The 16173-nt window shown below is 39.2% G+C and overlaps 1 pseudogene; it reads right to left on the bottom strand.

The window, feature by feature from the left end:
* Positions 1–14438: 14438 nt before the first annotated feature.
* LOC107141515 lies at positions 14439–15933 on the bottom strand (annotated as a pseudogene).
* Between the last annotated feature and the right edge of the window lie 240 nt (positions 15934–16173).

The raw sequence follows: 16173 nt of genomic DNA, 5'->3' as shown, positions 1-16173 counted from the left end.
TTGCAAGCATTTTAAGAGTGAGAGACAGATAGAAAACCCAGAAAACCAAAACTTTAGTGGCTATTAACTGCTACCTCCCTTACATTACTACCAACATTTCAATGTGAACACCAGACATTCCTTTCTCATGTCATCTAAATCCCCACTGCTAAGGAATTTATACCAGCCCCTATCATTCCAGAGTTCCCAACTTCATTCCATTGACATCTTTCTTTGTCGTATCCCTCTTTTCTTTCCCCTCCTTCTCAGGAGCAAAGCCATATTCCTTAACTTGCTTGAAATGGTTGGTTTATCCATTCATATTTATGCCCTTAGGGTTTTATCTGCTGCTACAAGAGGATTATCAAGATATTTTCCCAGAGAAAGACTTTCTCTTAGAAAAATTTTTATTAAAAATTTCAGCATATTGGGTAGAGCACTTGCCTAGCCTGTGCAGGACTCTGGGTTTGATCCTCAGCACCACATAAAAATAAACAAACAAAATAAAGGTATTTGTTGATCTACAACTAAAACAAACAAACAAACAAACAAAAAAAAACATTCAGCATATTTACACACTAAGAACATCCTTCCCCCCAACAGATGAGGTAAAATTCCTTTGTGTTAGAAACTCCTTGAAGTTTCTTTCATGGCAAATAGGAACATAGTCTAAAAATCTCTGTCCACAGTAGGCTCCTGGCTCCATATGACCATAAATATTGGGGAAAGTTTCTTCTCAAGTGCCTTTGAATTTTCCTCTTTGCCCTTATGGTTTGAATATGAGGTGTCCCCCCAAAAAAACTCCTGTGTTACTACAGGAATGTGCAGAGGTGAAATGATTAGATTATGAGAACTGTAACCTAATGACTCATTCCAGTTTAAATGGACTGACTAGGAGGTATCTGTGGGCAGCTGGGGCATGGCTGGAGGAGGTGGGTCACTGGGGAGGAGCCCTGGAAGGGTTCAACTTTCCTGTGGCTCCTGCACCCTTCTCTCTTTGCTTGCCTATAACCATGAGATAAGCAGTTTCCCTTCATGACACCCTTTCCCCATGATGTTCTGCCTCACCTTGGGACAGAGCAAGGGAGTCAACCAACCATGAGTCTCTGAAATCATGATCCGAAATAAAATTTCCTTCCTCTAAGATTTTTTATTGTTTGTTTGCTTTTTGTGGTGCTGGGGATTAAATCCAGGGCCTCCAGCATGCTAGGCAAGTGCTGGACCCCTCCAAGTTGTGCTTGTTATGTATTTTGGTCACATTGTCACAAAGCTGACTAACACAACTTTCTCTCCCTCAGCCTCTCCCCTCCTTCCTTTCCCATCAAGGCACCCACAAGACTTCCTTCTGCCTTTACCCTCTCAAAACAATTAACGAACCACACTTGACTAAGCTATAAATAACAGGAGAGCATGTTGCTACTAATATCAGGGCTATTTACATTTTAACAGGGATTGAAGACTGAAACCCTAAGAGGTAAAAGTCTAAATAGGAAAATTTCAAATATCTTAGAGTTCTTAGAGGAAATGTCTGCATCTCTGATATCATTCAGGGGGAAAAACAAGGTAAAAATGAATTTTTACTGGCCAGCACTAAGCACGATGCACAATATTTTCACATAAATAGTGTAGTTAATCCTCACAATAAGTATGAATGACACTATTATCTCTGTTTTACAAATGAATTGAGACTTAGGTGTAACAATTAGAATCCATATCTGTTTGATTTCCCAAATCTATATTGTTTCCACTCTAGCAATTATAAAATTAAGGATTGCCACACTTTCCAGGGGCCAGACTTTCTCTGAAACCACCCCTAGACAGATCCCGAATGAAAATTAGAAACACAGGGAGTGGTTGCAAAGGAAAAATAAATTCTATATGTAGCTAAACTCAGTCCCTTTGGCAGTGATTCTCAAGAAGCAACCTACAGTCACAGTCACCAGGGGGCCTTTAATAAAAATGTGGCCTTCACAGGGCTGAAGATGTAGCTCTGTGGTTAAAGCACTTGTCTACTATGTGAAAGACCCTGAATTTGATCAACAATAACAACAACAAACCCCCCAAACCTTTTCCTGAACTGAATCTCTTTTCATACTACTGATCTGACTTCTGGGGATCACAGTCCATGGACCCCCATTTTAAATGAGACTTTCTAAAGCATACAAAGTTTGGGAATTACTAGTTTAGTGAATAAACAGCAAAGAAGAGCTGTTATCCTCCTTTCTACAACTCCCCATATTTTTGTAATTTTTATAGCTTGTTAGCACTCTTGTCAGAGGTTGGGAGCCAGAAAGGCTAGAATTCATTCTTCTAAATTATTCATTAAACAATTATTTATCGCATGCTTTCAAATGTGCTAAGCATAAGAAAGCAAGCACATTGCTTTTGAATGTATTAGAAATGAGGCAAAAGACTTGGGGGAGGAAAATTTGAAAGCAACAGTAAAGAAGAAATTATCTTGGAGAAATTATTTGTCTCAGCCTCTGGAGCTGCTGGGATTACAGGTGTGGGCCACCACACCTGGCAAATTTTTTCCATCTTGAAAAACTGAAAGTCAATGCCCATTAAGGAACTCCCCATTTCCCCCCTCTCTAAGCCCTTGTCAACAAAAATTCCACTTTCTCTTTCTATAAACTTTATTGTTTTATATACCACATTTAAGTGGAATCATATAGTGTTTTCATGAGTGGCTTATTTCACGTAGCATAATGTCCCCAAGTTTTGTCTGTATTTTAATGTGTCAGAATTTCCTTCCTTTTTAAAGTTGAATAATATTGCATTGTAGGCATATATTACATTTTCTTTGTTTGTTTGTCTATTGATGGACATTTGGGTTGCTGGGTTATTGTGAATAACATTACTATGAGCATGGGTGTGCAATTTTTTTTTCTTTTTCTTTTTTATGGTGTAGGGGATTGAACCTAGGGCATCACACTTACTAGGAAAGTACTTTACCACTGAGCTATTCCCCCAGACCACACATATTTCTCTGAGATCTTCCTCCTGCTTTCAATTCATTTGAATATATGCCCAGAAGTAGGATTGTTGCATCATATGGTACTTCTATTTTTATTTCTTGTTTCTTCCCCCCTCTATTTCTTTCTTTTGGAAATGAGGTCTCACTGTGTTGCCTACGCTGACCTCAGACTCCTAGACTCAAGCAATCCTCTTGCTTCAACTTCCCAAGTAGCTGGGATTATAGGCACACTCCACTGCGTGAGTGCCTATTTTTAATTTTCCTGAGGCATCATCATACCATTTTTCTTAGCAGCCATTCCATTTTACATTCATTTTTTTTGCCTTTTTAACTGTGTTGACTTTTGCATTGATGGTGCAAATCAATGGTGGGTTAATCTGCTGACCTTAGCACAACAGCCCAACCTGATCCTGTACTCATTGTGCTCTTTTCCACTACACAGTCACAGTAAAACAAATGTTCCTGATACAGCAGTAAAAATTCTTAATTTTATTAAATCTCAATCTGAAAATGCATGACTTTTTAATATTCTGTGTGACTAAATGGGATATAGACATAGAACACTTCTATTGCTTGGCCAAACATGATGATTACTTCAAGGAAATGCCCTTGTGGAGTTGGATCTAGTTCTGGAAGTAACGCTAGCAGCTTTTTTCATGGAACATCATTTGTTCTGGAAAGAATGACTGACAGACAAACCATGGCTATGTAGACTTGGATATTTGGTAAACATTTTCTCAAAGCTAAATGACATGAGACAATTTCTTTAACAAAACAACTGATGGTATTTTTTGCCAGTAAAATCTAAGCTTTCATGTGAAATTAAGAATTTTGGAAAACTTGTTTTTGCCATCATGAGCTTGACAACTTTGCAGTACTGAAGAATTTTATGATGAGATTGGTGGTAACATCAACGAATGTGTTTTAAAAATATTTTATAATGAAAAATGTCAACATCTGGGAGATTGGCATAATTTAGTGAACCAACTCTGTGTGTGTGTGTGTGTGTGTGGTGCTGGGGATTGAGCCTAGGATCTTCCACGTTATAATAGGCAAGTGCTGTATTCTACCACTGAGCTACATCCCCTGTCCTAAACCAATATTTTCTAAATGACCAACGCATGATGTTACAAAATTATTTATGGGTAAAATAGCCATTCAAGGCACAAGATAATGCAATGAATTTTAATACAATAGAATACAAAAAAAATCATCAATATGGGCTTCATATTCTATATTGAAATTAACCTTTTGGGGGCTTGTGGGTATAGTTCAGTGGCAGAGCACTTGCCTAGCATGCATGAGGTTCTGGGTTTAATCCCTAACACCTCAAAAAAAAAAAAAAAGAAATTATGATTTGTTGATGATTGATATAATGTCAAAAGGCTTTTGAAATATTCCTCTTTTCTAATAACCTACCTGTGTGAGGCCAGGTTTTCTTCATAGCCTTCAACCAAAACAGCATATTTGCAATAAATTGAATGCTAAATTGATAGAAGAATCTAGCTGCTTGCTTTGCTTTTTTTTTTTTTTGTCTTGTCATCTGAGGATCGAACTCAAGAATGTTCTACCACTGAGCTACATCTACAATCCCCCCTTTTTTTGTGTGTGGGGGTACTGGGGATTGAACTCAGAGGCACTTGGGGGCACTTGACCACTGAGCTACATCCCCAGCCTTATTTTGTATTTTTTATTTGGAGACAGGGTTTTACTGAGTTGCTTAGTGCCTTGCTTTTTGCTGAGGCTGGGTTTTGAACTCCTGATTCTCTGGCTTCAGCCACCCAAGCTGCTGGGATTACAGGCATGCACCACTGTGCCTGGCTCCACTCCCCCCTCCCTTTAAAAATTTTTTTTTAATTGTCAATGGATCTTTATTTTATTTATTTATTTATATGCAGTGCTGGGGATCAAACCCAGGCCCTCACACATGCCAGGCAAGTGCTCTACCTACCACTGAGCCACAACCCCAGCCTCTATAACCCTTTTTATTTTTTCTTTTGAGACGGGCTCTTGCTACTTTGCCCAGACTGGCCTCAGATTTGCAATCCTCAGAGCCTCAGCCTCTCAAGTCACTGGAATTACATGTAAGTATCACCACACCCAGTTTGAGCTGTTTATATTAAACCAGATATGAAAGGGTTTCATAAAAATGGAAAAGATGGCATTTTTCACTAATTGTTTTGCATTGAAAAATATAGTTATTTAAACATAGTTATTTAAGTATAGTTACAGTACATGAGATAGGTTTATTGCTGTTTTAGCCAGCTTTTTCGCTATTGTGACTAGAAGACCTACCCAGAACAATTGTAGAGGAGGAAAAGTTTATTCAAGGGTTCTTGGGTTCAGAGATCTCAGTCCATAGACAGCTGGCTCCATTCCTCAGGGCTCACGGTGAAGCAGGACTTAATGGTGGAAGAGTGGCAGAGGGAGGCAGCTCACATGATGATCAGAAAGCTGAGAGAGAGACTATACTTGCCCCATACAAATATATATACTAAAGCCATGGCCCCAATTCTCCACCTCCTCCAGCCACAGCGCACCTGCCTTCAGTTACCACTCAATTAATCCCATCATGTGATTAATTCACTGATTGGGTTAAGGCTTTCCCAACCCAATCATTTCCCCTCTGAACCTTCTCACACATAAGCTTTTGGGGGACACCTCACATTCAAACCACAAGAATTGCTATAATTTTTTTCTATACTGAAAATTGAACTCAGGACCTTACACATGCAAGGCAAACATTGTACCACGTACCTACATTCCCACCTCTTTTTATTTTATTTTAAGACAGACTCTAAGTTGCTCCGGCTGGCCTCATATATACCATCCTTCTGCCTCAGCCTCTTGAGTAAGTAGGATTACAGGTGTTCACTTGTAAAACTGTACCTGATTACTGGTACAATTTTATGTGAAGTATGCATGTACTTGTGTGTGTATGTGTGTTTTTAAAAATTATATATACACACATATATATAGTTTTTACTTTATTTATTTCTTGGTTCTGGTTCTAGTGACTTAACCCAGGGGCTCAAGCATGCTTTACCACGGAGCTACACCCCTGGCTCCAGAAAATATTTTAACCTTTTTCAGATTTAGTTTCAAATATAAGTGTGTGTGTGTGTGTGTGTGTGTATTTTTATTGTCAGTGGATATATTGTCAATATATATATGGGGGAGACCAACCTTGCAAGTGACTGAGTCACACTCCCTGGCTGGGTGCTGAGGCACTCAGTAGAAGAAATGTGGCAGAACTTTCCCCACCCTTCTTGGGTTCGAGGGTCGGTGTCTTGTGCATGGGTGTGTCCTGCTGCAGCCCCATCAGTGAAGCTATGCTCACCTGTTCCTTTGTAATATAACCCCTTGCCCTGTTTAGGATAGAATCTTCCATGGAAGTGCCTTGTGTGTGTTCCTTTCTCTTACTGTGCCCTTGGGTGTGGCCTACCCAGGTGTCAGTCAACCTGCTGACAGTGGACATCATGAAGCTAGACTCAGCCCCCTGAAACCTGACCCCTTGCCTCATTTGAATAGCTTCTCAATAAAAGGGGTCAGCACATGCTCTTGCTCTCTCTCTTCCTGCAGACCCTTAAGGTCAGAGGAGCCATCACAGCGACCCCAAACAAAAAGGTATTTGTGTCTCTTGTGTGGTTATTTTGCACAGCCCAGTCAGCCCAGTTCAACTGGAGTGACCCTTGAGCCTTTTAGTCGCGAGAACAGAAGCCTGGCATATATATATATATATTATACTTTATATTGCAAAGGGATTCTGATATCAATGAGGTTGATAACCACTGATTTAGTTGCCAGGTGCCACATGACCAGAACTTTTTTTTATAATTCTCAAAGTGGTATACAGAAAAGCTGAAAGTTAAAAAAAAAAAAAAAAAGAAGAAGAAGAAGAAGAAAGAAAGAAAGAAAAAAGAAAAGGACTGGTAATATATTTTGTTGATGAAAGTGCAGAGAAATAGTCACTTTCATACATAGCTAAAGGATGTACAGACCTTTACAAAATATATCTATCAATATTTATAATATATATGTATATCCTAAGAAATTTCACTCAGAAATTTATATCACATAGATAGGGGTGGTGGCACACACCTGTAGTCCCAGCTACTTGGGAGGCTAAGGGCAGAGGATTGCTTGAACCCCAGGAGTTTGAAACCAGCCTAGGCCACAGAGCAAAATCCTTTTGGAAAAAAAAAAAAAAGGGAGAGAGGGAGAAAAGAAAAGAAAGAACATGCACATTTGTTGAAAATTACCTGTATATATGCAATATATATGTGTGATATATAATATGTATGTAATATATGTGTATGATATATAAAATATATAGTTTTTTCCCTATGGCTTCAATGTCTCCTCTAAACTCATGTTGAAATTTAATTGCTCTTGGGTCGGGAGTTGTGGCTCAGTGGTAGGATGCTTGCCTAGCACATGTGAGCACCAGGTAAAGATAAGTAAATTTTAAAAATAAAGGTATTGTGTCGGGGCTTGGGGATGTGGCTCAAGTGGTAGTGCGCTCTCCTGGCATGCGTGTGGCCCAGGTTCGATCCTCAGCACCACATACAAAGATGTTGTGTCCGCCGATAATAAAAAAATAAATATTAAAAAAAAAAGGTATTGTGTCCATCTACAACTAAAAATACTTAAAACATTTTTAAATTGCTCTTGTAAAAATGTTGAGAGACGGGACCCTTGAAATGTGGTAGGTTATTAGGGTTCTGCCCTTATGAATGGATTAATGTTATGTCGAGAGTAGATTACTTATTTTGGTTAACAGTTTCCTGATAAAAAGGGATGAGTTGGATCGTCTTCTGTCTCACACATGCTTGCTTGCCCTTCTGTTATGAGGTGGCATGAAGGTTCTCACTGGATGCTAGTGTCAAGCTCTTGAACTTCCAAGCCCCCAGCATGGTAAGTTTATAAACTTCTGTTGTTTATAAATTATCCAGTGTACAGTACTCTGTTATAGTAGCAAAAAAACATACTGAGACATAAAAGAATATTGACTGCAAAAAAAAAAAAAGAGGCCCTCTAAAATTCTTAGAGAATGGTTAAGTATATTATGGTATGCATATAAAGGCACACTATAAAGTCAATGAAAAGAATAATCACAGCTGGGGATATAGCTCAGCTGGTAGAGTGCTTGCTCACATGCACAAGGCCCTGGGTTTGATTCCCAGCAGCACAATAAAATAATAATTAGTTTTGTGGATTCTAATACAGAATCATCTCCAATTAACAAAACATTGTTAGTGAAAAATATAGGGTTGAAAACAACATGCATTTTATGCTATCATCTAAGAAAAATGTGTGTGCATATGTACATGATAGATGTGTAGCATTGGGTAAGATATACCAGAGACTTGTAATAGTGGCTTCCACTGTAGTAGAGACAACAATGGAAAGAGATTTACTTTTCATTGTGTAACCTTTTGTAACTGTAAAAATTTCATGTCAAGAGGCTGGGGGTGCTGGCCGGAGTGGCACATGCCTGTAATCCCAGTAACTAAGGAGGCTGAGGCAGGAGGATCACAAGTTTAACACCAGCCTCAGCAAGTTAGTGAGTCCTGTCTCAAAAAATAAAAAGGGCTGGGTGCCGTGGCCCACGCATGTAATAACAGCAGTTCCGGAGGCTGAGATAGGAAAATCTCTAGTTCAGAGCCAGCCTCAGCAATGACAAGGCGCTAAGCTACACAGTGAGATCCAGTCTCTAAATAAAAGCAACTCAGTGAGACCCTGTCTCGAAATAAAATACAAAATAGGCTGGGGATGTTGCTCAATGGTTGAGTGCCCCTGAGTTCAATCCCTGATACCAAAAATAAAATAAATTTTAAAAGGCTGGATTTGTGGTCAGTGGTTAAGCACCCCTGGGTTTAACCTCTAGGTAGAGAGAAAGAGAGAGAGAGAGACAGACAGACAGACATTGAGGGTATAGCTGCTGAGTGCTGAGTGGTAGTGCTTGTGCTTAGAGTATTCATGACCCTGGGTTTGAGCCCCAACACCAAAACCCAAAACCAAAAATTTCACATCAGGTATATGTGTTATTATTAAAAATTATTATTCAAATAATTAAGGGAAGAAATAGTTGTGATGATAGTTGATGAGGGTTTTAGCTACGGCAGATGCAGTGAACTGGACTGCAGGAGATAGATATGAGAGATCTTGCAAAGGCAGAATGAATTGGTTTTGATAACTGATATGATTTTGAAGGTGTAGGTGATGGGGCTCAAAGGAAGAGAAGAAAAAGAAATGAAAGATGATTTAATTTCAGATAGATTGGCTAACTGTGTCATAACCCTGGGGAAAAAAACAGAAGTAGGTTTACATGTAATGGTGGTAAGGGGAATGAGAGGTTATGAGTTTTAGGCCCCAATTCTCCTATCATTGATGGAGGGTGCACTTATAATTTACTAAATTTTGCTAAATATATTTTCATAGACTCTTTAATTCATAAACAAACAAAGCAGCCATATGAATTAGGAATTACAATCCCTCTTTTATAGGTGACAAAATAGCCTCAGAGATATTTAAAAACTTGAACAAAACTAAACAGCTATCAAGTGGCAGAGGCTAGATTTAAATGAAGGCTGGTCCTGGACTCTAGGAACAGTATTTTTTTCCCTGTATCAACCTAGTTTTAAACTGGCCAGAAGACACTAAGAGGATGGCTTTGGATTTGAATAGGTGAGTTCAAATCCCAACTCTGTTAATTCCTAGGTATGTGACCTTGGGCAAGTTTACTTCACCTTTCTTTCTTTCTTTTTTTTTAAAAAAAAAAAAAAACCTCTTTTTTAAAAAATATATTTATTTCCTAGGTGTAAATGGACACAACATAATGCCTTTATTTTTATGTGGTGCTGAGTTTTGAACCTGGGTCCCGCCTGTGCTAGGAGAGCACTCCACCACACTGAGCCACAATCCCAGCCCTTACTTCACCTTTCTAAACCTCAATTTCATGCTCAGTATCCAGTAAAAAGGTTTAAATTAGATGGTGCATCTAAAGCTTCAGCAGACACACATGACTGCTTAGTAAATGGAAGCTCAATTGTCCTATTGATTGGACACGGGATGTATTGGTATAGTAAATCAACAGTAAGAAGTTTGAAGCTGGAGTTAAGGAGGCAGAAATACAGACTTAACTTACTTCATGGCTATTTACTTAACAACTGTTTGCCATAATGGCTCTTGAAAAAAAAAATTTCCATTTTTCTAGTCAGTGACTTATTTTTTCCTCCTAGTATGACTTTTTCACTTGTGTACAAAACAAAACAGCTATAAAAAGGAATATTTTAATACTATGATTTTAGGCAAAGACTCACCACTTGGTGTTACAGATTTTAGGCAAGAAAATATCACATGAACACATTTGAATTATGTCTTATACTTGAATGAACACACGTTTTGTTTTGCATATGGATGCCCATGCCAAGTGAGAGAAATGAACAGGTAGTATTTTTATGTCTCTTCCAATAATTATGCATGTGTGTCATTTCCCTCTTTCAAAGTACTTTAATATTTAGTCTTTACTTTGCTCTAAAGAAGTTTTCCTGTTTAAAACTTTACTTTTTCAAAACTTTAATTTAATTTTTTTTTATAATGGTGCTGGGGAATCAAACCCAGGATCTTATACATACCAGGCAAGCACTCTATCACTGATTACATTCCTAGCCCTCAAATATTTCACTTACAAGATTGAAAAATTGGTACAAATTGACCAAAAAAAGAAAGATTGTACCTTCCAAAGAATGACCCCCTTCTCTATCAGCCACCTCCCAAAATCAAGTCTTTTCTTCTTCCTTTGGCCAATTTGATAAGCCTAATTAAATTATGTTTTATGTACAAATCATGCTTACCTTCAGATAGTATATTTATTTATCTTTAAAAATTATTTGCATACCTTGAGTTAGGACATTATAGTAAGCAGAGTTCTAAAATGGCTTCAAGATTTCCATTCCTTGGGGGACACATTCTATAAAATTCCCTCCACTTAAGTATAAATAGGACCTGTACTGATGATGAGATAGACTCTTGTGATTAGGTCATCTCATATGGGAAAAGAAGGAAGACTTTGGAGATGTGATAGATCCCTAATTAGTTGACTTTATCTTAATCAAAAGAAGGATTATCCTAGGTGAGTCTGACCTAATTGTTTGGCTCTTTTAAAAAGGACCTAGATATAAGAGATAGAAGAAGCCAGAGAGATTGTAAGTACCAGAGTGGCTCACCTGTTGGCCTTGAAGAAGCAAACTGCCATGATATAGAGAGGGCTGTGGCAGGGCATGGTGGGTGGCTGCTAAGAGCTGAGAAACTTAGTCCTACAACTATAAAAAAGGAATTTTACCAACAACCTGTGAACTTGGAAGAGGACCCCAAGCCTCACAAGAAGTCAGCTCTGGTTGATACCTTGATTTCAGTCTGGTAATACCCTGAGCAGAAGACCCTGATAAATTATTACTAGACTTCTAACCCATAAAACTATGAGATGATATATTTTTGGTATTTTTAAAAATTTACTGAATTTCTGATAATTTTTTATATTGTCATGTAACAATAAAAAATGATAAAAGTTTATGAATTATTTATTGCCACAATAATACTATCTGATGAGCCTTCTCAAAACTCAGAAAAGGAGTCCCTTTCATTTGTCATAACTATGACTCATCTGACAGTTCTGTTGATTGAGTCTAAGCTGGTCTAGTCTAGTCTAGTCTTACTGACTTATTCATAAATGGCAGCTGGGTGGACTGGGGGTTGGCTGGTTTAGAATGGCCTCAGCTGGGATGACTTGGGTGCACTCCCCAGGATCTCTGCTCTTCCAGCAGGTTGTACTGGGTTGGTTCTCATGGTAGTGGCAAGGTTTAAGGAGAAGATGAGAAAACGCTTAGGTAATTTTTCAAGACATCTTGCATCAAATTCGCTAGTATTCCATTGGCTGAAGCAAGTCACATGAGAAGAGATTATACAGTCCTCTTGCTGACTGCCTCATGCTGAACTCTAGTTGGAAGAGGCCATTCTGGTCTCAATGTGAGCTAGAGTCAGACTTCTACTGTTAGGTGCCCCTAGGGCAGGGAAGAGTGGGGGCGTGGTCCAAAGGAAATGGAGCAGTTAAGGGAAGCTGTTCACTGGTGATCTGAGCTTTGAAATTACAGATGGCCATTTAAGAGAACATTTTAAGAGGATGAGCACCGTAGTGCACACCTTTAGCCTCAGCTACTAGGAGGTTGACACAAGACAATAGATTGTCAGTTCAAGGCTAAAGTTAGAGGCTAGCCTGGGCAATTTTTTAGTTTTTTTTAGTTATCAATGAGACCTTTAATTAATTAATTAATTTATTTATATGTGATGTTGAGAATTGAACCCAATGCCTCACATGTTTTAGGCTGGTGTTCTACCACTGAGCTACAACCCAGCTCCAGCCTGGGTCATTTTGAGAGATTTAAATACTGATATAACTTGTAGTAGAGCACTCTGGGTTCAATCCCCAGTGCCACAAAAAGAATGAAGAGGGCTGGAGTTGTAGCTCAGTGGTAGAGCTCTCTCGCCTAGCACATGCGAGACCCTGGGTTTCATCCTCAGCACCATATAAAAATAAATAATTAAAATGAAAGGTATTGTGTTCATCTACAACTAAAAAATTTTTTAAAAAACAGTTTACAAAAAAAGATTAAAGGAAAGAGGGGAGCACATTTTGAGAGATGGTGTACACTCAGATTTTGTTGTAGTGAGAGAAACCTCCAACCCCCCCCAAAACAAAAAATAAACAACAACAATAAAACACATTCTAGGGACATTGGTTCTGTGACCTACTCCTCTGTTGAAGAGGTAGATGTAGCAAAATGTGCTGGAGGTGGAGTAGAAACAAAGAGAGCTTTTTCTAGAGAGGATTCTATAAAGCCTGGTGCCCATCTAACAGTGAAGAAAAATTTTGTTAGTGGTATTAAAAAAGATACAGAAGAATCTACAGTTCAAGAGATTACTTTGAAAAGTATGGCAAGATTGGGACCACAGAATTTGTGGAGGACAGGGAATACGGGGTGTTAGGTCGGTGCGGACGACTTAGAACAAAGCAGCCGGCAAGGGAAAGGAACATCAATCAGATGCCTGCGGAAATGCCTGTCAATCAGCAGGACCCCCTGGCCAATCCTGGAGTTCATCCAACTCCCCTGACCAACTCTAAAGGGGCAAGGGACCCTAAAAACGCCTTTTCCTGTCCCAAGCCCTTCCCTTCCTGCTGTAAGCCCCATAAAAGTCAAGTCCGGTTGAGTTTCCACGCGGTTTCTCTTCAGACCCTCTCCTGTCCCCTCCCGGGAGTGATATCTCAATAAAGCCTCCTTCAGCGGCCCTTTTAAATCTGCCTCCCTTGGTCGCTGCCCACCTCGCCTGATCTGACATGGGGGAAAAAAGAGGATTTGCTTCTATAATTTTTTTTAAGTGTAGGGGATTAAATTCAAGGGGCTTTAGCACTGAGCCACATCCCCAGCCTTTTTAATTAATTAATTTATTTATTTTGAGACAGGGTCTTGCTATTGCTTAGAGTCTCACTAAGTTGTTGAGACTGGCTTTGAACTTGTGATCCTTCTGCTTTAGCCTTCTGAGTTACTGGGATTACAGTGCCACCCCCACACTCAGCTGTTTTTTTTTTTTTTTTTTTTTTNGGCCCACACAGCAAACACAGGTACTTTTTTTTTTTTTTTTTTTTTTTAAGGAAGCAACTACATTTGTTTAAAGTAACTAGTGCTATGATGCAAAACTAAAAATAAAACCCAACAATTCCCCCAATACTACTTTCAAAACCAACATGTCAAACTTGAGAATATAGTTATTTTTTCACACTAGTAAATCAAAACCAAGACCCAGAGTTTATATATATTATACATATATTATATGATACATTATATATATATAAATAATGCAAACAAGGGGCTGAGGATGTGGCTCAAGCAGTAGTGCACTCGCCTGGCATGCGTGCCGGGGTTCGATCCTCAGCACCACATACAAAGATGTTGTGTCTGCCGAAAACTAAAAAATAAATATTAAAAAAAATTTCTCTCTCTCTCTCTCCCTCCCTCCCTCCTCTCTCTCTCTTTTAAAAAAAAAATAGTGCAAACAATTATTGAGCTTCATCTTCTGGATAAGAATGCCAGGTTAGAGCTGGGGATGTGGTTCAAGCGGTAGCGCGATCACCTGGCATGCTTGAGGCCCGGGTTCGATCCTCAGTACCACATACAAACAAAGATGTTGTGTCTGCCGAAAACTAAAAAATAAATATTAAAATTGTCTCTCCCTCTCTTAAAAAAAAAAAAAAGAATGCCAAGTTAGGGGCTAGGGCTGGGGCTCAGCTGTAGTGCACTTGCCTGGCATGAGTGAGGCACTGGGTTAAATTCTCAGCACCACATATAAATAAATAAAATAAAAGTCTATCAACAACTAATAAAATATTTTTTTAAAAACAGAATGCCAAGTTAGTATCTCTTCTCTATACAATTTGAGGACACTTCATATTTGCTTCTTTTGCCAGCTCCACATCTTCCTCATTTGAATCTTTCCATGCCATGAGAAACATCAATTCTCCACTGCTGTCTGTGGCACCAATTATTTGTTCAGGATCAAGACCTCTGGTTTGTCACTGGCATCTCTTTCCTTCTTTGATTTGCTATCATCAGATTAACTGTCAAATAAAGATTTTCTTTTGGTACCATCATTTTCTCTTTCTTTCTTTTTTTTTCATTTAATACCTTTATTTATTAAAAAAAAAATGTGAGAGATGGGGACCCAAAAGTGGATGTCAGGCCCCTGCTTATATGCTTCTTCTATGATATAGAAAAGTCATTGATGTGTGGCCAGGATGGTGACGGTGCAGCAGGATCAAGGAATGGATTTCCAATGATATTCAGGAGACAAAATCCACAAGACTTGTGTTACATTGGATCGTGTTTAGTAAAACACACAGATACTGCACCAGGTAACACCGAGAGTCCTTCTTGGAGGGTCCTCTGGTGCCTACTTGTCACCTCTGTTCAGAAGAGTCCTGGGCTCTGCAGTCCAGCTGCTAGCTGCCTGCAGAAAGTTTCGGAGGTCTTAGTCCATAGGAGGCCAGGGTTTGACATGAGGCTGAACATCATGGCAGGAGAGCAGGGAAGCGAGAAGCAGCTCACACCACAGTGATCGTGAATCAGAGAGAGGTAGGTATCCTCTATCAGCTTTTTAAGGATTAAGAAATACTTCAGGGCTGGGGATGTGGCTCAAACGGTAACGCGCTCGCCTGGCATGCCCGGGGCACTGGGTTCGAGCCTCAGCACCACAGAAAATAAAATGTTGTGTTCACCGAAAAACTGAAAAATAAATATTAAAAAATTCTCTTTCTTGGGGCTGGGGATGTGGTTCAAGCGGTAGCGCGCTCGCCTGGCGTGTGTGCGGCCCAGGTTCGATCCTCAGCACCACATACAAACAAAGATGTTGTGTCCGCCGAAAACTAAAAAATAAATATTAAAATTCTCTCTCTCTCTCTCTGTCTCTCTCTCTTTCTTAAAAAAAAAAATTCTCTTTCTCTCTCTTCTCTCTCTCTCTCTCAAAAAAAAAAAAAAAAGAAATACTTCAGTTAACTCTGAGCAATCTAAATTTTCTTCAGGTTCCCTCATATTGGCAGCATCTGTAAATCTCTTTCACTTCAGGAAACATTCCATCTTTCCATTCACTGTACATCAGTCTGGTACCTTTTCCACCAAAAATTCTTCAGGCTCTGCCTCTTCAACTTTTTTAATCTTGCCATTCTGTTTCTTTCCCATTTTTTGCAATGTAGTTTTATCAGAGGCCCCCCCCCCTTTTTTTTTAATTGCAGACTTGAAGTGCTATTATGACTTCACCACCTCCAATGCTTCAGGTCGTGGATCTGCCTGCTTTTGCCACTTATGATGATCAATGATACAGTTGATCAAATTGTTGTTCAGAAATACCACACTATTAATGGACATAATAGTGAAGCGAAAAAGGCCTTTTCTAAACAAGAGATGCAAGTCTGCTGGATCACAAAGAGGTTGTGGAGGGGGATCTGGCAACTTTATGGATCATGGAGGAAACTTTGGAGGTGGTAGAGGTGATTTTGGCCATGATGGAAACTCTGATGGAAAAGGAGGATATGGTGGTGAAGGTGGTGGCAGCAGAGTTAGTTATGGAGGGGGTGATGGTGGCAACTAAGGTGGTGGTCCTGGTTA

Source organism: Marmota marmota, unplaced genomic scaffold (genome assembly GCF_001458135.2).
Source record: "Marmota marmota marmota unplaced genomic scaffold, marMar, whole genome shotgun sequence".
NCBI classification, from domain to species: Eukaryota; Metazoa; Chordata; class Mammalia; order Rodentia; family Sciuridae; genus Marmota; species Marmota marmota.
The sequence above is the reverse complement of the archived record's forward strand: the minus strand, read 5'-3'. Positions and strand labels throughout refer to the sequence as shown.